Source organism: Corvus cornix, chromosome Z (assembly GCF_000738735.6).
Source record: "Corvus cornix cornix isolate S_Up_H32 chromosome Z, ASM73873v5, whole genome shotgun sequence".
Classification (NCBI taxonomy): domain Eukaryota; kingdom Metazoa; phylum Chordata; class Aves; order Passeriformes; family Corvidae; genus Corvus; species Corvus cornix.
Genome location: NC_046357.1, coordinates 10,606,687 through 10,630,748, shown reverse-complemented (window position 1 = coordinate 10,630,748; position 24,062 = coordinate 10,606,687). Strand labels below are relative to the sequence as shown.

At 45.3% G+C, this 24,062-nt stretch overlaps 1 protein-coding gene across 1 annotated transcript in view; it reads right to left on the bottom strand.

The window, feature by feature from the left end:
* PLCXD3 (phosphatidylinositol specific phospholipase C X domain containing 3) overlaps positions 1-24,062 on the bottom strand; it is a 93,967-nt gene that overhangs the window by 18,887 nt on the left and 51,018 nt on the right. The window lies entirely within an intron of this gene.

Here is a 24,062-nt window from a genome sequence, read left to right as displayed (position 1 = left end):
TGGGTCTTGCTGACCACCCCTTGACTCTCCAGCTCGCGGATCATCTTGTGGATGGGGATCACAGCATCTCGATTTGTCCGATACTGCCGGCGGTGCACTGTCGAGGTGGCAATTGGCACTCGTTGCTCTTCCACTTTCAGGAGCCCAACTGCAGAAGGATTCTCTGATAGTCCAGGCAGGGTGTTCAACTGCCTAATGCCCTCTGCCTCCACAGCAGCAATCCCAAATGCCCACCTGAGTCCTTTTGGGTCTTTGTAGTAGCCATTCCGGAGGAAGTCTATGCCCAGAATACACGGGGCCTCTGGGCCGGTCACGATAGGATGCTTTTGCCACTCCTTCCCAGTCAGGCTCACCTCAGCTTCCAAAAGGGTCAACTGCTGTGATTCCCCGGTCACCCCAGCGATGGATACAGGTTCTGCCCCCACATGTCCCGATGGCATTAAAGTACACTGTGCCCCAGTATCAACCAATGCATCATATTTTTGTGGCTCTGATGTGCCAGGCCATCGGATCCACACCGTCCAGAAAACTCGGTTCTCCCGTGCCTCTTCCTGGCTAGAGGCAGGGCCCCTCTAGCCCTGGTTATCATTCTTTCCCTGGGCGTACATGCTCGAGGTACCTTCAAGGGGATCCGACATATCATCCTCCCTTCTGTAATGCCTGGCAGCTCGGTCACGGGAGGCTGAGGCTACCTTCACCTTAGCGGAACCCCCTCGGTTAGTGCCTCCCTCCTTGAGTTCACGCACCCGCGCTGCCAGGGCAGAGGTGGGTTTCCCATCCCACCTTCTCATGTCTTCCCCATGCTCACACAGGAAAAACCACAGCTCAGCTCGTGGGGTGTACCCTCTCTCTCTCGCAGGGGGACGACGGGCTCTGACTTGGGGGCCTGTGACTCGCACTGGTGCCACACTGACCCTCCTCATCTCCTCCCTCATCTCCTCCATCTTCTCCTTCATCTCCTCTTTGAGGTCCTGGACCACAGCAGAGACATGAGCTTTCAGCGGGCCATTGATCATGCTGTCATAATGCCTGAGCTTGTTGGCAACAGAGCCCACTGTTTCTCGGGTATTGTCAGCATCAATCGTTGCAATGAAGGTGGTGTATTGCGATGGCCCTAGCCTTGCCAGGTTCCACATCATCTGTCCTGTGCACCTGACCTTATCGGGGTCATTATCATGCTGTCCATCCTTCCCAAAGAGTACCTCTAATATTGCCACCTCTCTTAGCTGTTGGATCCCTTGCTCGAGTGTCTTCCACTGCATTCTATGATGATACTCCTGCATTCTTTCTTTGTGAATGAACCTTTCTCTCACACTCATTAAGAGCCGCTCCCAGAGAGAGAGAGGCCCTGGCTCCCTCACAAATATCTGGTCCACACCTGGGTCCTGGGTCAACGATCCCAGATACCTTGCCTCACCACTATCCAGTTGCACACTTTGTGCCCATAAGGTCCCAAACCCGAAGCAGCCAGGTGGTATAAGGCTCACGCCCCCTTCGCACAATGTCGTTTCGCATAGCACGGAGACTGTCGTGCGACAGGGACTCAGTAATGATCTCTGGCTCTGGCTCTCCTGCTGGTTGTGAGGGCCCTGGTTGCCCATCATCATTAACTGGTCGTACTGATTTGGTCTTATACTTCCTCCTTTGCACAGGGGCGACTGCTGCTGGCTGTGGTTGTCCTTGTGGTTCAGCTGAAGCCTGGACGGTTGTAACATCCGTGGGTTCCACTGCTGCACCATCGGACTCGCCCTCTTTGGGGCAGGGAGAGGGTTTTTCACTAGCTGAGGAGGTGTATTCCCTTAACAATTGGCATATCTCCTGGCGCACCTGGCCCATCTCCTGGCATATCTCCTGGCGCACCTGGCCCATCTCCTGGCACATCTCCTTGCGCACCTGGCCCATCTCCTGGCATATCCCCTGGCGCACCTGACCCATCTCTTGGCACATCTCCTGCATCCCTTTTGCCAGTACCCCCACCCAGTTTGGGTAGTCATTTCTGAGGTGGACTGTTGGGCAGCATCAGTCTGTGGGGCGGGATCTCTAGTGTCTGGGGCTGTGGCAGGCTCTGGCTCTGGGGTAGGATCTCTAGTGTCTGGGGCTGTGTCAGGCTCTGGGGCAGGATCAGGCTCTGGGGTAGGAACTCTGCTCTCTGGGGCTGGTGTCCGGGTAGATATCCAAGCCAATCTCAACTTATCCTTGAATGCTAAATAGAGTAGACCTATCAGCAGCAGATGGTTAGTATTCAGAGGGAATTTAAACCCTTCGAAAATTGATGGGGTGGGCCCAAAGAACTGGTTGAGGGGGTTGGGAGAAAACTTCCCCTGGTGTCATTTCCTCACAGAAGGTACCATTGTTAACATAACCCCAAAAACATGTGCTCAGTGTGTGATAGCTGTTTATCCATGTGCCCACATTCCGGAGGAAGTTAAAAACCCATTAATTCCTCACCTTCTCGACCCATAACGCAAGCTGGATAACAGCAATGGTAGCCTTAGTCAGAGGACCCATATTCAAGTAAGGAGCTGCAAAGGGAAGAATATAGCCACGGCCACATGCCACCCAAACCAGGGTAAAACTAGACCACATAGTGCTGCCTAACAAGGTTCCAATATCCAGCACACAAAATAAAGTTATCCAGGAACTGTTATTCCTTTTTCACCTCTATCTCTTAATGCCCTCAGGCCCCACGTTGGGCGCCAAGATCTGTCTAGGTTTTGAAAGACAGGTGTCTGCTAAGGAAGGCAGAGCCCCCCTTGAAGTGGCAGATATAACCCCTTTTCCCTCCAAGTTATTATATTTTGAAATCAAGAGCCTTTAGGCGAAAGATGTGGGAAATAGGGAATAACAGTTCTTTACTATATATATGTATGTATATAACCAGTCAAACAAAACAACAACAACTATGGCAGTAACAGCAATCACAAACCCAGTGCCAGCCCTCTCGGCTGTCAGGCCCTTTCCCCTCGGGTGCAGTTCCGCTCGCAGCCGGCAGGGGCGCTGGCGGCTCCCGGTGAGCAGGGCAGGTGCGATGGTTCCCCCGCGGCTGCAGGGGGCGCTCCGGAGCGAGCTCGGGGAAACCCGCGGCTCTGGTGCCCTGGGATCCCGGAAGGATGGAACAAAGGCTTCACAAACCCCTGGGCAGCTGATCCCGGGCTCTCAGGAACAGCAGGCTGGAACGGCAGGACGGACGCAAATCCCGGGTGGCAGGCGAGATGTATCCAGATGGGAGAACCCCACGGGAGGCCCAGGCAGGCAGGGCGAGCAGGGGCTACAGCCCCCGCAGCGAAAGCTCGAAGCAGCAGCGGGGCAGGGCAGCCACAGCCCGTCTCCAGCAGGGCAGGGAAAGCGGCTTTTGGGGTCCCGGCGTTGTTTCCAGCAGGAAGAAAAGAACGGCCAAAAAGAAAGAAAGCAGCAGCTCCTTTCTCTGCAGCTTCTCTCTCGGACGCTCCGAGCAACTGACCCCACACCCAGGTGTAGACAAAAGAGTAGCCAGGGCCCGCCCCACTCCCCTTTTTGTCTTTCTTAAGTACAGCCATTTGTCCCCTAGCAACATGCATATGGGAGAAAATTCCTTTAACAGGAAAAAAAACTAAGACTAAACTAAAACCCCAACACGTGTGTTTGTTAAATAGATAGTTTTTATCTCTTTCACTTTCCTTCGAGGAAAATTTTTTTTTCCCGAACCTGGTGGGGGAGGGATGGTTGTGACCCGCCTTCTCTCAGACGATGTATTTCTAGATTTGGCCAAACCGGCACACCCTGCATTTTATGCCACTGAATTTCATCTCATGTCTTCTGCAGGCATCCAGGTTTTGCTGTATGTTGCCCCTCAGCTTTCCTCAGTTAAAACGACAGTCTCTTATTCTGTGTTATCAGCAAACTCTCTTATTCTTTATAACAGAATTCAAGGTCCTTAGTGGCAAAATTACAGATGACCAGGATCTTTGAGGAATGCTACCATTTCTACAGACTGGTACTTCTAAAAAGTAACTTAATTTCTGATTTCCAAAGTCTATTTCAGTTGATAATACACTACTTAATACTTTATCAACTGCATTATGCATTATTTACCAGCTTCACTGGGCCATACCAGGTGTGACAAACAGGTCAAGGGAGGTCATTATGCCCCTCTGCCCTCATGAGACCCCACCTGGAGCACTATGTCCAGCTTTGAGGTCCTCAGCACAGGAAAGACATGTACCTGTTGGAGTGGATCCAGAGGAGGCCACAAAGATGATCAAAGAGCTAAAGTACCTCTCCTATGAATACAGCATGAGAGAGAGCTGGGGTTAGTCTGCCTAGAGAAGAGAAGGCTTTGGGGAGATGGAGGAAATAATATCTGCTTCTTTCATTCTGTTAGATAGCTCTGCTAACCTCTGAGACACCCTTTTTAGCATTCATTACTGGCACATTTTGTAATCAAACAATAATAGTAATCTTTCCTTTTAACTCAACCTTATAGCTAACCGTCTTGAAAAGTCTAGATGATACCATCAGTGGCAGCATAACATGACTGGCAGCGACATCCAGATCAGTCAAAAAGCTGAGTCAGACTCTTCCACATGGCATAGTCCTGAATCACTACCTCTAGGCTATCTGCCAACATGTTGTCTGCCTTGAGTTCAAATAATTTTAGATTCTGGAGAAGGTAGTTGGGCCATTTAGCTTCTTTATTTAGCCAAAATAAAGCAGTTGAACTTTCTCAGAGAAAAATTAAAGACAGATTCTGATTTATTTCTCCTGCAAAAAAAGTAAAGGACCCTGAAATGTAGCACAATATTACTTAGACAATAGAGTCTCCTTGAAGAACTCCATCCTCCTACGGTGTTTATTATCAGGCACACCAGGTTAATTAATACACTTAATAATACTGCTGCATTGCTTGGCTGGTGGTATGCACCTTATAGATAGCAGATAAAACTGCAGGTTCTAATAGTCATGAGCAAAGTCAAAATGGATATTAGGAATGAGAGAAAAAGATGTCACTTGATAAACAGTGATACCAAGAGTTGGCAAAGGTTGAATGCTTCAGTGCTAGATATCTGCTGTGGTATGAAATAGATCTAAAGCAAAGATCCTGAAACCAAGAACTGCTGTTCTGATAGACTCCAGCATTGTAAAATGTGATTTTGTTTCATATTAGAAAGCAAAACCAAAATGTTGGCCTTTCCACGAAATAAAGTCCAAGACCTATTTCTGAATTTAAAAATGAAAAGCTGTGTATATAGAAACAGCATTAAATATTGCAATTAAGACTTTAACATAAATCTAAAGACAAGACAGAATTAATAGGAGTGAAAATTGAATGTTTTGACATAAAGCATTTTGCTAAAATAGACTTTTCCCTGGGGAAAAACACTGAAAGGAGAATTCCTGGGAAAAAAAAGAGTAGACTTTAAAATACCTGCAGTTTTCAATAAAAAGCTGCATTGATAGGAAAAAGAATAAATGGTTTTGTAATCTCTGGGTTGAAAATATTCACACAAACATGCACTTAATGTCACATCTAAAATACTAACAACTGCAGACCAAACTCCTAACAAAGGAAATAAAATATTAAACAATATACCGCTGATGTGGTCTCAAATTAGCTTTAAAAACAAAAATTTATTTGGTTACTTGGAGCACTCTTACTGGTTCTGATCAGCACTAAAAATAGGCAGACATTGTGAGAAGTCTCATGTTTCCAGTAATACTGATAACTTTTCAATTGATCTCATATTTTATTTAACAAGAACTCCACAGCAATGAACCATGGTTGCCAACCATCAGGGAAAAGGTAGACTGAAAAATACATTATATATCTTGTAAAAATTTACGAGGGGACTACAGAGCATGCATCAGCAATAAAGTAAAATCCCCCTGGAGAGAAGCCAAGAGAGATACTTGGTTGAGAAACACTATAGCAAAGAGGTCATGGAATAACTCAACTGTTTGGGTTGAAATGAATCTTTAAAAGTCATCTGAGGGACACCTCTTGTTACTGATGTCCATAAGGAGGACTCTGAGCTGTTAACCACTACACTCTGGATATCTATCCAAGCCATTCATCATTCACCAAAGTCATCAAATCCATATCTCTCTTATTTAGAGAGAAGGATGTTGCGGGGGGCCATGTCAAAGGCTTTACACAAGTCGACACAGATGACATCTCCTGTCCAGTGATGTGGTCACTCCACCATAGAAGCCTGGTAGGTTGGCCAGGAAATACTTGCCCTCAGTGAAGCTGTGATGGCTGTCTTGAATCACCTCCCTGTCCTCTATGTGACTTAGTGTAACTTCCATGAGGATCCCTTTCGCCATCTTCCCTGGCAGAGATGGGAGGCTGACTGGTCAGTAGTTCCCAGGGTCCTCCCTTCTACCCTTCTTAAAAATGGGTACAACATTTCCCCCGTTTCCAGTCACCTGGGACTTCACCTGACTGCCATGAATTTCAAACATCACGGACAGCAGCATGGCAACTCCAACAGCCAATTCCCTCAGGACTTTGGGATGCATCTCATCAGGTCTCATGTACTTAGATACTACCTAAAAAGAACACAAATCTGATCTTCCTCTTACAGTGGTTTTACTCCCCTGCCTTAATATCAATTCACTTCAGATATCTGGGAGGAAAGGCTGCCAAGAGAAGTCATTCCCTTCTCCATCATCATGACATTGAGTCATGCTGCCTCATCAGCACAAGGAAAAGCAGACCTGCCACATCAGCCAGGCATGGTGCTTGATGAGATCCCCTGCACTAGCTCACACTCCTCTTGTGGACTACAGACCAAGCTGCACATTCATCACAGAGCTGCTGCAGTCCTCTTCCTCCAATAAAACTCTCACACTAGAGGCTGATGGTCAGTCTCAGCTAAGCACCTGTCTTGCATCAAAGACCAGGCAGAGAGACCTTGCATATCTCTGCCTCACAGACTGGGGTAAATCTGCCAGACAGCTCAACCTCTATCAGTGTGACCCAGTGCATTGGTATAACATGCATCAACAGAGATGTTACTTAAGAGACAACACGAGTTCACAAAGAGTGGCCTGGAGAAAAACACAGACCATTTACAAAACATTCAACAAGCAGGCATGAGTCTGTATCTCCAGAGATACACCCTTTCTTCTCAGAAGAGCTGGGCAGCTGGTACAGTCAATGCTGGCAGGACAGGAGTCCAGAAGGTTACTGAGAGGGAATTACAGTAACTGATCCTGAGTGTCACTCCATAAAACACATTATTTCATGGTGTCATAGAATTTCTTGACTTGGAAGGAACCCACAAGGATCATTGAAATCCAACTCCTGGCCTGCACAGGACAACCCCAAGAGTCACACCACATGCCTGAGAGCATTGTCCAAACTCTTCTTGGACTCCGCCACACTGAGTGCTGTGACCATTTCTGTGGGCACCCTGTTCCAGGGCTCGATCACCCTCTAGGTGAAGAACCTTTTCCTGATATCCAACCTAAACCTCTCTTGACACAGCTTCATGCCATTCCCATGGTCCTGTTGCTGGTGAATAGAAAGACCAGTGCCTGCTCCTCCATTTCCCTTTGTGAGGAAGCTCCAGTCTGCTCTGAGGTCTCCTCTGAGACTCCTCCAGGCTGAACAAGCCAAGTGAACTCAGCCACTCTTCATAGTATCTCCTCTAGACTCTTCTGCATCTTTGTAGATCTCTTTTGGATACTCATACTTCCAGTTATTAAAGGACAAAGCAATGTCCTTCCAGAGCTGAAAAATATTTCTCAAACAACAATCCACCTGTATTTCTTATGAGAAACAGCTTAGAAGGAAAAAAACCCCACCAAACCAGATGTTCATCACATGAATGAATACCTCCACAAAAATTCCTCAGATTGCAGAGCTCAAATGAGGGTGCTTTCCACCAAGAGAAAACCATTCAGCTGGATTTATGTGTCTCCTGTTCTAGTACAGCCAGACACCAACAGCAGTGAAACACTGTCTGATGGAGAGAGGAAACCAGCAGCAAATGCCACTAGGTGAGATAGATCATTATCAGCCAAATGTTCTGAGCTGCAATTAACAACAGGCTCAGAAGACCTCACTGTGCCTGGTGTGAAAACAGGGCAGGAGCACGGCTCTCATTTGTAATGCCACAGCAGTGACCTTACTCACCTGTCTCAGCTGAGTCCTGTCCTTCACCTTAAGCAGAAGGCTGCTTCATAGATGGACCAAACTGGTCACAGACACACCCCATGCCATGTGCTCCTACTCTTCATGGAAATAGCACCAGGCTTGGACAACACACAAATACCTTGATGACATTCCAACAATGAGCTTCAGGATCACATGCCTGGCACTTGACAATAGCCTGAGACAGCATTCCTGGGCACAAAATATCCTTTCCTAAATCTTTACCATCTTTAAAGGCTGATGGTAACAGTCTGGCTTCAGATTTATATTTTCACCCTAATTACCCAAACCCTAACCATCACCTCACAGTTAGCTGAAGTAGAAATGAAGCTTGCTGGGCTGACTACTTGCAACAGCTTAGAGGAAAAAAGCAAATCTAAGTAAAAAGAGCATGTGTGGGAGGAGAGAGATGAAGATAAGTGGCTAAGGAAGGGATGTGACAACAGTGTTCCTTTAGCAGAGGCAGATCCTCCTTCTGACACAGAGTGATTGGCACAAGCCCCACACAGCTGGACAGATAGTTGAGAGAGTATGAAAAGTTGTGAAGAGCCAAGTCCTTGCTGTTTCAGCATTGTCTCAGCCAAAAGCAGGGAACAGAGAGGTGCCCCTGGAGCTGCTTTTCTCTGATAAGATGTGCAAATTCAAGACACATCGCAATAAACATTGCTCTGAGAAAAAAGCCTGCTCACAAGGAGGCAAGTTTCTTTTCAATATCCCCTCAAACCTTGGGAAACAGTAGCGAGCACACTGGAAAAAATGACCCTTTCCTGTTGCTATGACGCAGCCCACTGCAGGGCTGGGGCAGCGCGATGCCAATCAATCCCAGACCCTCCCACGGATCAAGTTTCCCCAAGACACAGACTCGGAGGGTGGGTTGAGGGGCAGTTCAGAAGCTTAAGCCGCATCCCCCCTGGGCTGTGCCCGGGTCCAAACTGCCTCCCCTTGTTCAGGAAAATTCTCTCTTACTTGGTTGTTCATGGGTTCTTTTTTATAACTCCTGCCTCCCAGTTTCCCCCATTGGATCTTGTTGAATTGTATTCTGCCCCCTGCTTTGTAACTCACTGGTTGTTTTCCCCTTTCCCCGCAGTTTTCAAACCCCCTATAAAACTGAGGGAAAAGGCTCTCGGGAAGTTTAAGATCATTGCCATATTCTGGTTGCTAAACTTCTGACAATAAACCTGTTGGAAGCCAAACCAGAACCCCCTCTCTCTTCCTTTATCTCTGAACTAACGTGAGCCTAGATCATCGGCTCCTGCCATGTCTCCCTACAAAGAAGCCAGCGAGCGCGCCCAGACAGTGCCTTTCCTGATGCCGAGGTCGCTTCTGCGATGCGCAGAAGTAACGCCGCTGGACTCTCTCTGATCGAGGGCACGCCAGAGCTTGTGCAGTGAGGATAGAACTGTGTTAGGTTGGCATCCAAGCGTGGGGCTCATACAAGTGGATCCCTGTGACATCGTGGCTGTCGGTGGACAGCGAAAAAAGTGACTTTGGAGCTGCCAACGCCCCTTGGTGCAGCTCGCTCTGTTTTAGGAGTGGTGCCCTGAGAGAAGTTTGCTAACTCCCACTGATTTTGCACTGAACTGACCTCGGAGAGCAGCCGAGCTTCAGAGGACTCCACCCGTGTTTTTAGTTTCGGGACCGGGTGCCTGTAACTGTGAATTTGTGCTGATTTGTGCTGAACTGAAACTTGTGTGAGTATCCCCGGTCCCTGAGACTTTTTTGTTTCTTTTTTCCTTTTGCGGGTGGCAGGTGGAAAAAGTGTTGAGAAAGCCATGGGTTCAAAACTTTCTTAATGCCAAAGAGGTTTTTCTCCAAGTTGCAAAATCCCTTGAAGTTAGTGGGTTTAAATTTTCAAAGGGTTTGATAAAACAGTTGGTTCGCTGGCTTTTCTTTTGCCTTCTTCAAGCGTCTCCCACAAATTTAAAATCACCTGCCTTCTGGCAGGCTGTGAGTGATAAAATTACTGATTTAAACTGGAAAGGAGACACCTCTGGAGAAAAATATCTCCCCTTAGTTTTGGTATTGAGAGACTTACATAAAATGGACCGGAAAGTAAAAGAAAAGCACAAAACCCGACCCCCAGTTTTTCCCATATCCCTCCTTCCTCTCCTCGTATCCCTCACCCCACTTCCCCTTCGTTGGAAAAAAATGAAAAGATTAAAAAGCCCAAAGGCACAGGGTTGCTACCTTCTCCCTGACCCTTCTTGGTCTTTTCAACCACCCTGGCCAGGCTGCCTCGACCCCTTCCCAAACCCCGTATCCCTCGCCCTCTTCCCCAGTTGTAAGCCCAGAAAACTGTTCTAAATGCTGTTTGCCATTATCCGCCCCCTACTCCATATGTCTACATAATGGGGGAGACTGCATGGCACAGACCACCCCTCCCCCCTCTTCTTCCCGCAATCCCTTTCACCCTCATCCCCCCAACCCTTTCCTATCTCCACCCCCAGACATAACATCTTCTGGTTCCTCCCACATGTCGGGTACTGCCCCCTGCGTCATGAATCGCTGCTCATCCTGTGACCACTTCTCCTTGTCCTCCAATCCTGCCCACTGTGGAGGACTTCCTGGTTCCCACGACCCCCAATTCCGGTTCCCACAGGGTAGAAACCGGAACCGACGCTGTCTTGAAATTGGGTCCGGGAGTCCCCTCAGCCCCCTCCTATCCCTTTGCCGCTCCTGTTACCTATGACAGAGCAGGCAATAATCCCACATGGAAACCTCTTGATCCTGCAGGGCTGAAAGAGCTTTGCAAAGCCCAGAAGGATTTTAGGAGGGAAAGTCAGTATTTTAAGAACCTCCTGCAGATAACCCTCACTACTGCAGTGATGGTGCCACATGATATCAAAGGCATATTTCCCTGCTTGCTTTCCCCATCAGAATTTCAAATGTGGGATGATAGTTGGAGAGAACGACTAAGAGAGCTCCTTCCAATTTTACTTCAGGATCCAAACAATGCAATGGTTTCTATGGATCACCTTACCGGTGAGGGGTTATTAGTCAAGCCACAGAGCCAGGCTCAAAATACACCAGAGCCAGTCCTGAATGCTGTAAAGCAAGTGGCAGAGCAAGTGTTCTTAGATGCCCCCTAAATTAGCGCCTCAATTGAATTATACAGAGATTCGGCAACTGCAAAATGAGCCATTTATTGATTTTATGGATAAACTGAGGCTCGTAGTGGAAAGACAAGTGGAAGATCCAAAAACAAGAGAGCATATTATAACGCAAATTGCAAAAAACTAATGCCAATGAAGCTTGTAAAAGAGTGATTTTGGGTCTTCCATTCAATCCTCCACCAACCCTAAACCAAATGATTCGTGCTTGCATGACATTAGTGCCAATTAACCAGCCAAATTTAAAAACATGGGGGAATTTAATAGGAACTGCAGCCACTGCTGAAACTACAGCCTCTCAGGACAAAAGAAATGCTAATTGGGTCTGTCACACGTGTGGCAAACCAGGGCACTTAGCCCAAAATTGCCAAGTCCTGGCTCCAATTAATCAGGGTTTCCGAGCTGTCTCCCCAGGGCAAATGACATTGCCTGCCGCCATTGGGATGCAGCCAAAAAACTGACAGGACTGTGTGGTTTGGCAGGGCCATGCAGGGGAACAAATAAAAAAACTGCCACCAGAAAAATTGTTACCACAACCACTGCAACTCAAATGGACTTGGTAACACCCCAGAGAATGTGAGTTGTGAGAATCTGAGAGACTGTATATTGTTTGTGTTAAAAGATGTTGTACACACACTAGCTGACATTTGTGTTACACCAGAAATTGTTCAAGTGGGGCCACAAGGGTTGTTTACTACCAACATCCAGTGTGTTAACCCTCCCTTTTTCTTGCTGCTAACCAGGTTGTGGCCCAAGCTATTCTCATGCCCAGTAGTCCGCCACAGGACTACAACCCCTCTGTCTTCTGGGCTGAGGTAGTTGGGAACGACAAACCCATGCTTAATTGCAAACTGTCTTGCCAAGGCTCGGACATCAGCCTGGCAGGAATGATGGACACGGGAGCAGACGTGACAGTCATTTCTTCCCACAATTGGCCGTCACACTGGGAGCTGCAGCTGGCAGAAGGTATCGTGACGGGTGTGGGGGATCTATATCTGCCCAGAGAAGCAAGGCAGTTGTCCAAATTGAGGGTCCAGAGGGACAGATAGCATCAGTCCGTCCTTTTGTAATTGACTCTGGATTTACATTGTGGGGCAGGGATCTCATGTCCCAGTGGGGAGCTCAAGTCGAAATTCCATCTCAACCCCAAATTTTTAGTAAAGGCCACTGCGGAGGCCCCTTCCAGAAATTAAATTGGATCTCTGACAAACATATCTGATCAGTGGCCTTTGAAAAAACAAATTAAAGGCGCTCACCGCACTCGTGGAGGAGCAATTGAAAAAGGAAATATGAACCTCTAATAGCCTTGGAATTCCCCGGTATTTGTAATCAAAAAGCTGGGGAAAGACCAGTGGCGCCTCCTACAGGACTTGCGGAAAATAAATGCAGTCATTGAGGACATGGGACCCCTGCAGCCCGGAATGCCTTCACCCTCCATGCTCCCCAGGCAGTGGAAGGTAGCAGTCATTGATATTAAAGACTGTTTCTTCCAGATCCCACTACACCCAGACGATGCACCCTGGTTTGCCTTCTCGGTACCTTCCATCAACCGAAAGGCTCCCATGCAGCGCTACCAGTGAGTTCTGCCAAGGCATGAAAAACTCACCCACCATCTGCCAGTGGTATGTAGCTCGCATTCTGTCCCCCATCAGAAAGTTAGCAGCAAAGGCAATAGTGCTCCACTATATGGACGATGTTTTGGTGTGTGCTCCTAACCAATCCTATTTAGACTGGACATTGGGGAAGGTAATCGAGGCCTTAGAGGCAAATGGATTTGAAATCCAGGCTGAAAAGGTCCAGAAAACCTCTCCATTTAAATACCTTGGACTGAAAATCCATGAACAGACTGTGGTTCCCCAACAAGTCAAAATTAATGATAACCCTAAGACCTTGCAGGAACTCCACCAGCTCTGCGGGTCCATAAATTGGGTGAGGCCGCTCCTAGGGCTGACGACAGAAGATCTCGCTCCTCTGTTCAACCTCCTGCGAGGGAAAGATGACCTCACATCACCCAGGCATCTAACAGAGGAGGCGAGACAGTCCATCTGTAAGGTACAGGAAGCGCTGTCGTCCCGGCAGGCACACCGCTGCGCCCCAGGTCTGCCTTTTCAATTTATTGTGTTAGGGGAAATGCCATACCTTCACAGGCTGATATTTCAATGGGACGAGGTGCAGAGTGATCCCCTGTTAATCATCGAGTGGGTTTTCCTCTCACAGCAGCCATCCAAAAGTATCACAACACCACAGGAGCTCACAGCTCAGCTGGTGATGAAGGTTAGATCGTGCCTCCTCACCCTTGCAGGGTCTGACTTTACATGCATCTACTTACCATTGACAACCGATTCACTTGATAACCTCCTTCAAAAAAATGTGCACCTTCAGTTCACCCTAGACAGCTACCCAGGCCAAATTTCTATACACCATCCAAAACACAGACTGTTTACTTTGGTCTTCAAACTGATTCCAAAAGAAATTCAAAGCAGAAACCCATTAAATGCCCTGACAATCTTTTCAGATGGCTCTGGTGCATCTTGTAAATCTGTAATCACTTGGAAGGATCCTTGCACTCCAGAGTGGGAGTCTGATGTGCAGGTAGTCGAAGGATCCCCATAAGTGGCAGAACTTGCAGCCATGGTCAGAGCATTTAAACGATTAAATGAGCCATTCAATCTGATAACTGATTCGGCCTATGTTTCAGGTGTAGTTTCCAGGACAGAGAGAGCCTTACTAAAGGAGGTTGCAAACTCAGAAATTCATAATTTGCTTTCAAAATTGATTCAACTGATCTCCCACTGAAAGAAACCATTCTATGTCATGCATGAGAGCTCACACACTGACCTGCCAGGATTTATTGCAGAAGGAAACAGGAGAGCAGATGCCCTAGCAATGCCCATCGAGTTAGCGAATCTGCCTAACAGATTCCAGCAAGCCCAGCTGAGCCATGCAGTGTTCCATCAGAATGCTCCAGTGCTCATCCGAATGTTCCACCTCACTCGAGACCAAGCAAAAGCTATTGTGGCCACATGCCCCAACTGCCAAAAACATCAGTTTCCATCATTAGGTTAAGGGGTTAACCCTTGAGGCCTAGGCAGTTGTGAGGTATGGCAAACAGATACCACCCACTTCCCCCAATTTGGCCGCCAAAAATATATTCATGTTTCTGTGGATACCTTTTCTGGCGCAACCTTTGCCTCAGCCCATCGTGGAGAGAGGGCCAAAGATGTTGTCAACCACTTAGTCCAGGCCTTCGCTGTGTTGGGGACACCAAGGAAAATAAAAACTTACAATAGCCAAGCATACACCTCCGCAGAATTAAAAAGATTTGTGAGTGAGTGGGGTGTGGATCACATCACTGGCATCCCTCACTCGCCCACAGGCCAAGCCATCGTGGAAACAAAACATCAAACACTAAGAAGACTGTGAGAACAACAAAAAGGCGGCAATGAGATCGCTGCCCCCATCATAAGACTTTCCAAAGCATTGTTCACTTAGAACTTTTTAAACTGTTCCTATGAGGAACCCAACCCTCCCATCATGAGACACTTCACAAACTCTGCCAAACATAAACTGAGTGAGAGACCTGAGGTCCTAAAAAAGGACCCTGATACTTTACAAATACGTGGCCCATACCCCCTAGTCACCTGGGGTAGAGGCTATGGGTGTGTTTCCACCCCAGAGAGTCCAAAATGAGTCCCTGGGAAGTGGATCAAACCCTTTTTGAGACCACCTACAGATGCCAAACAGAGGAAAGAAGCTGCCACAGCCTGGAAAAGAAGAAAAACCAAACCACTTAGGAAAAAGACTCCTCCTCCAGGCCCGAAAAACAAACCCTCCCCTTCCCAGACTCCCTGCTGTGTTTCCCGTCCCAAAAATGATCTCTCTGTTTTTATTGAAAGAGGGGGAGCCCAAGGGAGCTATTGTTATTTAAGTTAATTGGACTTGTGTTAATTATATTTGTGTTACACTTTTCCTAAAGTTACCACCCTTGACTGAGTGATGACATCCCACCTGCTGCTGTCCCACCTGCTGCTGCAGCTCCTCCTGTGCACTGGGAGCTTCAGCAGCCGGATTCCCTCCACTGTCAAAGACATTGTATGGGTTTTGTTTATGGTGTTGTTAATTTTACTAGTCCTTCCCATTTTTAAGTGTTTGGTTTTAAAATCCCTTAAGTCCCCTCCCTCATTTCAATATAATAAAAAGGGAGGAGATGTTGCTATGACGCAGCCCACTGCAGGGCTGGGGCAGCGCGATGCCAATCAATCCCAGACCCTCCCACGGATCAAGTTTCCCCAAGACACAGACTCGGAGGGTGGGTTGAGGGGCGGTTCAGAAGCTTAAGCCGCATCCCCCCTGGGCTGTGCCCGGGTCCAAACTGCCTCCCCTTGTTCAGGAAAATTCTCTCTTACTTGGTTGTTCATGGGTTCTTTTTTATAACTCCTGCCTCCCGGTTTCCCCCATTGTATCTTGTTGAATTGTATTCTGCCCCCTGCTTTGTAACTCACTGGTTGTTTTCCCCTTTCCCCGCAGTTTTCAAACCCCCTATAAAACTGAGGGAAAAGGCTCTCGGGAAGTTTAAGATCATTGCCATATTCTGGTTGCTAAACTTCTGACAATAAACCTGTTGGAAGCCAAACCAGAACCCCCTCTCTCTTCCTTTATCTCCGAACTAACGTGAGCCTAGATCATCGGCTCCTGCCATGTCTCCCTACAAAGAAGCCAGCGAGCGCGCCCAGACAGTGCCTTTCCTGATGCTGAGGTCGCTTCTGCGATGCGCAGAAGTAACGCCGCTGGACTCTCTCTGATCGAGGGCACGCCAGAGCTCGTGCTGCGAGCACAAAACTGCGTTACTTTCCCCATTATTCAAGCAACACAGTACACTACTATACCTGCAGGAATCATTTGGGATTACAGCCTTGCCTCACAGCTGTAATTTGAGCAGGTCTCACTGGAAAAGCAAAGAAGCCAGTTTCAGACATCAGAGTATGTAAATAAGTTGGGTGGTAGTGCTGATCTGCTGGAGGGCAGGAAGGCTCTGCAGAGGGATCTGGACAGGCCAGATCAAAGGGCTGAGGCCAATGCTGGGAGGTTCAACAAGGGCAAGTGCTGAATCCTGATCTTGGGTCACAACAACCCCAGGCAGCACCACAGGCTGGGGCAGAGGGGCTGGAAAGCTGCACTGTGGAAAAGGACTTCGGGGTGCTGGTTGCCACCAGCTGAACATGAGCCAGCAGTGCCCAGGTGGTTCAAGGAGGCCAATGGCATCCTGGCCTGGATCAGCAATAGTGTGGCCAGCAGGACCAGGGCAGGGATTGTCCCCCTGTACTGGGCACTGATGAGGCCACACCTCAAATCCTGTGTCCAGCTTTGGGCCCCTCATTCCAAAAACACGTGGCAGTGATGGAGTGAGTCCAGAGAATGGCATCAGATCTGAGAAAACGTCTAGAGAGTAAGTCAAATGAGGAGTGGCTGAGGCAGTGGGGTTGTTTTGCCTGCAGAAAAACAGGCTCAGGGGTGGCCTTTTTTGCTCTCTACAAGGCTGCACAGGTTGTACCAAGGTGGGGTTGACCTGCTCCGCCAGGCAACCAGCAATAGGACATGAGGAAATGGCCCCAAGGTGCACCAGGGGAGGTTCAAGCTGGACATCAGGAAGAATTTCTTCACTAAAAGGTTGATTAGGGATTGGAACTGGCTGCCCAAGGAGGCGCTGGAATCACCATCCCTGGAAGTGTCCAGGAAAGTACTGGACATGGCACTTAGTTGTACAGTTTACTGGCATGAAGGTATTCGGTCAAAGGTTGGACTCAATGATCTTGGAGATCTCTTCTTAATGAGTCTTTGATTCTAAATCCAAGAAGGAAGGGAATAAAGAACCATGGCAGTCCTTCTTTGCTGTCCAGCTGCAAAATTAATGTCTGTTACCCAAGATCTAATATCATACTTGATTTACTACACAACAGTGCCTGCTCACAGAGCTGAGAGTGCAGAGTGCAGGTTTCAATACCCCACCATGGAACAAATCATGGTAAAGTTCATCCTTTGTGCTGTAGCTCAGAAAACAAGAATGTTCAATAGGAAAGTGCCTGCATCTCACCATGGCTCCTATTTCACTCTAACTACTTAGTCTTCATATCTTAATACTCTTTTATGATATAATACATTCTGGATGACAGTTGCTTAGTTACAAAGACCCTCAGATCAACAGCTACGGTATTAAAATATTGCCAAAGGTCAAATCCCACTGTATGATCATTCAGCATCTTATAGATATGTCTTTTATTATTTTTCTTAGTGTCTGAAATAAATACTCAAAGACATTTTAATATAACAGGCCGTGCTCTCTAGGGCAACTGTACAGCCTGGAACATTACATGCAATTATATCATTATAATTACAGACAAACTCTTATTATAATCTTTGACTACATCAAGTTTGTGTGTTAGACCTAGCCCTCCCCTCATCCCCTGAAAAAAAAGAAAAAATATCAGTCCTGGAGGAAAATAGAATTAGAAAACATTTGCCTAACTGTAAAGGTGTAAAGAGAAGATCAGTAAAAGAAGGCTAGATATTTGCAGGATTTGTATTCATGAAACCAGCACCTTTCACAGAGACAGTGGCTCCTTAAGAAAAAATTACGTTGCAACCCACAGACATTACCAAATTCATAGGGAAAAAAACTGTACCACCTCTGTTTCAACAGAAGAAAAGCATGGGCATTTTTATGGACTATGCAAGTTCTGCATCATACAGAAGGTGGTACAGCAGCAAGACCTTTGGCCTGGCTGCCTTCGCTATTTCCAGCCCCCTGTTGCAGTGATATCTTTTGTACAAATGTGGCACCAGTGTGCCAGAATCCCTTACTGCTTCCTCTGCATGCTTTATCCAACACGTCCCTGGCTGCAGCCTGCAGGGCAGACTGTTCATTCAGTCTGCAAAGGCTACTTGTTTGTAAGCACAGGGAAGCATTTAATGAAATTAATTGCAGGCTTGGTGTGAATTCTGAAAATAGATTTAAGGGGTTTCTGTAGCTAAGGCTTCTTTAACAGCCTGTCCTGTCTTAAACCTTTCCTACCAGCCAAGTGGAGATAGCTGCAGAAGCTGGGGTATGCAGGTGACCTCTCCAGGGACAGTGTGGATGCATTCTCTCCAGATTGCATTTGAAAGCCCTCCAAGGCTTTAGAGGCTGCTGAGAATTGCTCAAACCTATCAGAAATTATACAGAATGCTCAACATGGTTTTAAGAGCTGACAGGATTTTGTTTTGACAATTTCTATTCACATCCTACCCCTCTAGGACTGTGGAGCATCTACAGAAGATTAAAAATTCAAACTTCCAAACCTAATGAGCATGATAGTTTGTCCAGAACTGTCCAGTTCTCTGCTTGAAATTTGACAAGGATGTGCCTATAGATCTACTTATATAGTCTTGAAAACAATGATTTGCAGCATGCAAGAGCTAACACAACACAGAAACATAGACGTTGCCATACCTACTGAGTTTGTATTTGCTCAAGTTTGTATGAAACATCTTTGCTTTACAGAAAATTATTACCAACTTGAACACCATTTTGTGAATACATCTGGAAAAGCTTGTTTGTGTAAATCTCTGTGCTCATTTTGTACCTTATAAATGAAGAGCAGAAGCATCAACCCATCAAGGAACCATTTCCTTCACAATGAACTAAAAGCAGCTACACAGATCAGGCCCAGCATTAGCAAATGCATTTTCCCTGGGGTCAGCACTTGTTAGCATCTATTAGCTTTTGAGTTTCCTTAGTGATCTGAGTAATGCAGAAAGATCAAAGAAAACCCAACTGACTTAATGAGACATTTGCAATTTCACTACAGCAGCCGTAAGTTGAAGTGTGAAATCTTTGAGACAAGTAGATGTTAGTGACAGCTTACAGCAGTGGAGGGGAGAGAATGAACATTTCCTTTTTGTGATGAAGAACACTTGCTGCTGTCTGTATGTGTAGGGTCACACTGTGCCCAGAGTGCAGTGACAGGAAAACATAAAGTATCTTTACAAGCAGTCACACAGCATATACTGTAACTGTAAGCAGGTGTTTTGGTGCCCAACATGATAAAACTCACAAGCACATCAAACAGAGGGAAAAACTGTGAGACACCTATACCTGCCAGAAGAAAACATCAAGACAACTACCCCAAACGAACACCCAAAAGCCAAGCCACTGATCACAGAGGTCACTCTGGTGATCACCATGCCAATCTTCTTCTGTCACCAAATCCCACAGGCTACTGGTGGGTATGTAGATAAATACTTTAGCAAAGTTATTAAAAATCTGTGCTCCTTTGTTTTGTGGCAATTTAATACCATTCCAGGTTCATGACCAAAGCCATCAAACAACAACACAACCCTTCCTGTGGGAATGCCATACTAAAATTCTCATGCAGACAGACGGTCCAATGATGAAATGCCACTACACATACACAGCCCATTCAGGATTTTACTGAGCAGGCCTGTTGACGTGGTAGATAGATTCTTCCAATGAAATCTCCCTGTGCTGTTCTGTGTGTAAACACAGAGATTGCTTCTTGTGTAGAAAGACTGGAAAAGTAATTAAGGATACTTTGAGGAAGAACAGAAATACTAAGGATTTGTCTGGATTGCCCAGAGTGCTTTTGAATTGCCTACTAATATACCAGAATGACATTTTGTGCCTTCTGAGGTCAGGAAATAAAAAAAAACAAAAGAAGAAAGGAAAAGACAGCCGTGTTCCAAGGCAAACACGGTGCAGTCAGGCGTGCTTGTACCACACACATTAGTGAGAGACTGAGTCTCCTCCCCTCACCTCTCAGCAGCTAAAGAGCTGACACATCAGCTTCTTGAGTCCTAAATCTGAACCAGCTCACTGGAGCCTCCTGCTCTCTTGCAGCCCACAAAGGAGACAGACATCAAGGTTACAATCAGGAAGGATGCAGACAATTAGGAAAATACAGTTGCCACAGTTGCTATTTCTGTTGTTTTTCATATAAAATAGTTTAAGAATGGCATCAGTCAGTATGAAGTGTGGATTAAAATATCAATTCCCACTCTTCCTGCCACACAGAAACTAAAAAATTCAGCTGACGGAGGTGTGGCACCATCAGTAACTGACTCAAAAAATCCCACTTCTTGAAACTTCAGGGATCATTTTTCATACAATATCCACCTATTCGCCAGCTAAATCTGACTCCGCTTAGTTCATAACTGTACCCAGAGACGGATTTTCTCCTGACAGCTTCTGTGGCCTACTTACCACCCCTTCTGTTAATAGTGTGGATTGGATGCTTTGCCTCCACTTCAAAAGGTTCATTTTCCTGTGCAGGATATATTTTTTTTAATTTGGTTTGGTTGCTAAGGAGGAAGCTTTAGCATGGTAGGCAAGGATTTAGTCATATGTGAGCCACAGGGAACATTATCCTTAGAGATTAATTTGGAAATCAAGTGACAATTGGCGGGGTATGTGTTTACTTTCTATTTTTTGAAAGCTTTAAAAGTACCACTGGATTTCTACATCCCCTGAAGGAGAGCTATTCTTCTTCTATATTATTAAACTACAGAGACAACAAAGAGAGTATCATGTTTGTCTCAAGTGTCATAGATAAAATTAGTAATTTCACTGCAAATCAGAAAGCAAACTAGATTTTTAGGAAGAACAGCTCTACACTAATCAAAAGGGTGTGTCACAAGCACCTTTCAGATATACTGAAGGCAGCTGCCTCACTATGAAGTTAGTTCAATGAGAACTGCAAACGTCGTTCATTTGGCATATACTGTTTGCTAATTAAAGAGCATTTCTTGGCATCTAAACTGTGTGTGTGACAGAATGTTAAGCCTGGAAACATATTGAGAGTCCTCAAAGTTTTTCATCAAATCCAAGAAACATAATGTGCACACATGCAAGCGATTCTCCTCATTCAAGTAGTGAAGGTGAAATCAGTGATACCAAGATTTGTTACACTGAACTGTGGTCCTAGGAAGACCATTACAAGAAATGGCTTTTCCCTCTTGTATTTGTGCAGGACAGAAAGCTTCGTAACTTTATAATTTCCCCTTCTTTCTAATTACTGTACCACAGAATACTACCTGTGATGACAGCAAAGCCTGTGAGCAAACATCAGTAGAAAACAGTCCTGGTATATCTTCACTGAGTTGAGTCTTAGGAGCGTGAAAATGTTTTGTTTTTTAAATTGAGGTTATTGTGGGCCTCACAGCTTGCATATCTGTGCTGTGGGGAACAAGTTACAGAATAACATCCCTTCTCCTTCTGAAATATATTGCCTTGGAAAGCTGCTCTACTGCAGTGTGCCTGTGTGGACCTCCACCACCACAGGGCAAACATGATAAAAAGCCATTAAACCAACAGTCTTGGCTACAGAGGAATATTTCACTGTGCTCTTTCCCAACATAAGCTACAAAACAGCAGAATGGAGTGTGGATTGGATTGCTGCATGGCATCTGCCTGCTCACAGATGTCCAAGGACCATGGAAATCATGTTCTCCCTCTAAGGTAGCCACTGCTCTTCTCATAAACAGTTTCATGACTAACAAACAACTTCAGAGATCAAAACCTGGTATGTTTTACTGCATCTGAGAGGATCTAAACTTTGCTCTATTTTCAAAACTAAGTCACTATAGAAAAGGCCACTGTAAAGATGGAGAAACAAAACAAAAGAAATTACTCTATGTTTTATTTTAAAATGCCAAAGAAACATTTCTTAAACGTATACTTGATTTAGGAAAAAACCCCAAATCAAACCGGAAAACAACCCCCACACCAGAACTATTTGTAAAATTCAACCTAATTCATTTACATTCAGATCTTTTAAAATTCAGTGGAAGGGGAGAACCCCATGCAAGTATGGTTACAAAACTGCTGCCAAAAGCAAGATAACTGCATTCTTAATGTAAGGCTCTTCACCAGTATTTCTTAATGAGGAGAAGACAGTATAACATAAGTCTATACAGTAACTGGCAAAAAAAGCACATATATTATCTACCTGGACACAAAGATGGGATTTGATCTGGGTATTTATTCTGAAAAAGACAAAATAATCTCTTTACTGAGTGATGGTTCAAAGTGGCAAAAACAGCACAGCTGGAACATAGGTCTTGATACCTTTTGCATGGATTTTAAGCTACTGAAACGTTATGGCAGTGAGATTGAAGAGAACTGTGTACATTCTAGTGTGTAAATTGTACTTCATCTTTTAATTGCTTGTCTATTTATTTTTTAACAGAATCATCTGAAGAGCAGTTCTGAATATATTTGATGTTTACTTTTAGAGCAGCTAACTCAAAATACAAGCTCAGTTTCTATCTACATTATCATACATTCCAAGCCTGTTTCTTCATACAGTGCATTTTTTGTATTAAAAATAAAAATTCCAAATAAGATACCACATTTGGAAGACTAAATATTAGACTTGGAGATTATTTTGAAGGTCTATTTCTCTCATAATGGCTAAAGGAAATATGCAAAAAAGGAAACAACTTCTCATGTAGCAGACACGACTACAAAATTGAGGATCATGTGAAAAATCTCCGTTTGAATCTGGCAAAACAACATTTCCAGGTTTTTCAGCCCAATTATTTATTGACATTTGAAGTTAGTTACAATTTCAAGATTTGCTGTTGAGAAAGGCCTACTAAGAGTTCAAAGGCTCTGGACATTCAGAGCTCAGTCAAACATATTCAGCATCTATTTCAAATCTTTATTTTCCAAACAACTTCAAAAAAGCACATTATGAGCCAAAGATGAAGAAAATGGGGTTTGATGGCTATTTTATTGATACAACAAGCTTTAAGAACAACCTGTTCGCTTCCTGATTTTGCTACTTCATGTTCTAAAGAACACTCAGAAAGATGTTTACCAGGCGAAAAACCCTTAACAACAAGATGTTTCTTGGTAAAACCCATCAACAAAGCGGTATTTTAGTATAGAGAAGTGCTCTTCAGACTGAGGAGGGAGGGAGATTCTCCAGTCCAATGGAGCCCATGAAACATAGATGAAGGATATACCAACAGCTGCAAGTGCAGTAGCACTTCTAAATCATGTTCCACTGCTCATAAAACCTTCCGTGTCATTGTTGTACAATGTCAGGTAAAGTTTTTACCTATTTTTTCAAGTTCACAGTTGCTTGGGAAAGCTGCCATAAAAATAGCTCAACCTTTCTCAAATATGAGGCATGTTTTCTTTGCAGACACTGCATCTTTCATCTCATAGAACAGGATATGCTTGCCACAGACCTTCCTGTCACAGGCACATCTGTGCAGAGAGAAAAACATTAGCAGGCCAGTGACCCCCATTGTAAATGTTTTTTACACTCTGCAACTCTTCTTTATTTTTAAGGAGAAAAAGAAAATAGCTCTTGTGTCTTGGCATTAAATTTCAGTTTTCCTACCAAGTTGTCAAGAACATAGTCACATATATATGCCTTTAAGCTCAAAATTGGCTGTTATTTATCAAAGTCAGAATGGTATAAATAATGCATGTCTTGCACAGGCGGCTTTTTTTGTAATGTAACAACTAATGGCCTGTCAACAAGCTATTCCATGTACAGAACCTGTACAATGGTCTGCTGTCTCTTTCCTCTATCATAAATGAAGAAAGACTTTCAGGAGTCAAATTCTCTTTGATGGTGTCCTGCTGTCTTCGATACAATGTGTGATGGTATAGAGACAGAGAAACTATGCATCTTTGAGGTGTGTAAAGGCAAATTCTGCAGCATCAGGCTTTGCTAGTGAGCCAGAACGAAAAATTTTTTATTCCATACCCGAAGCCTAATGCACAAATAAAAGCTTAAATTATCTAG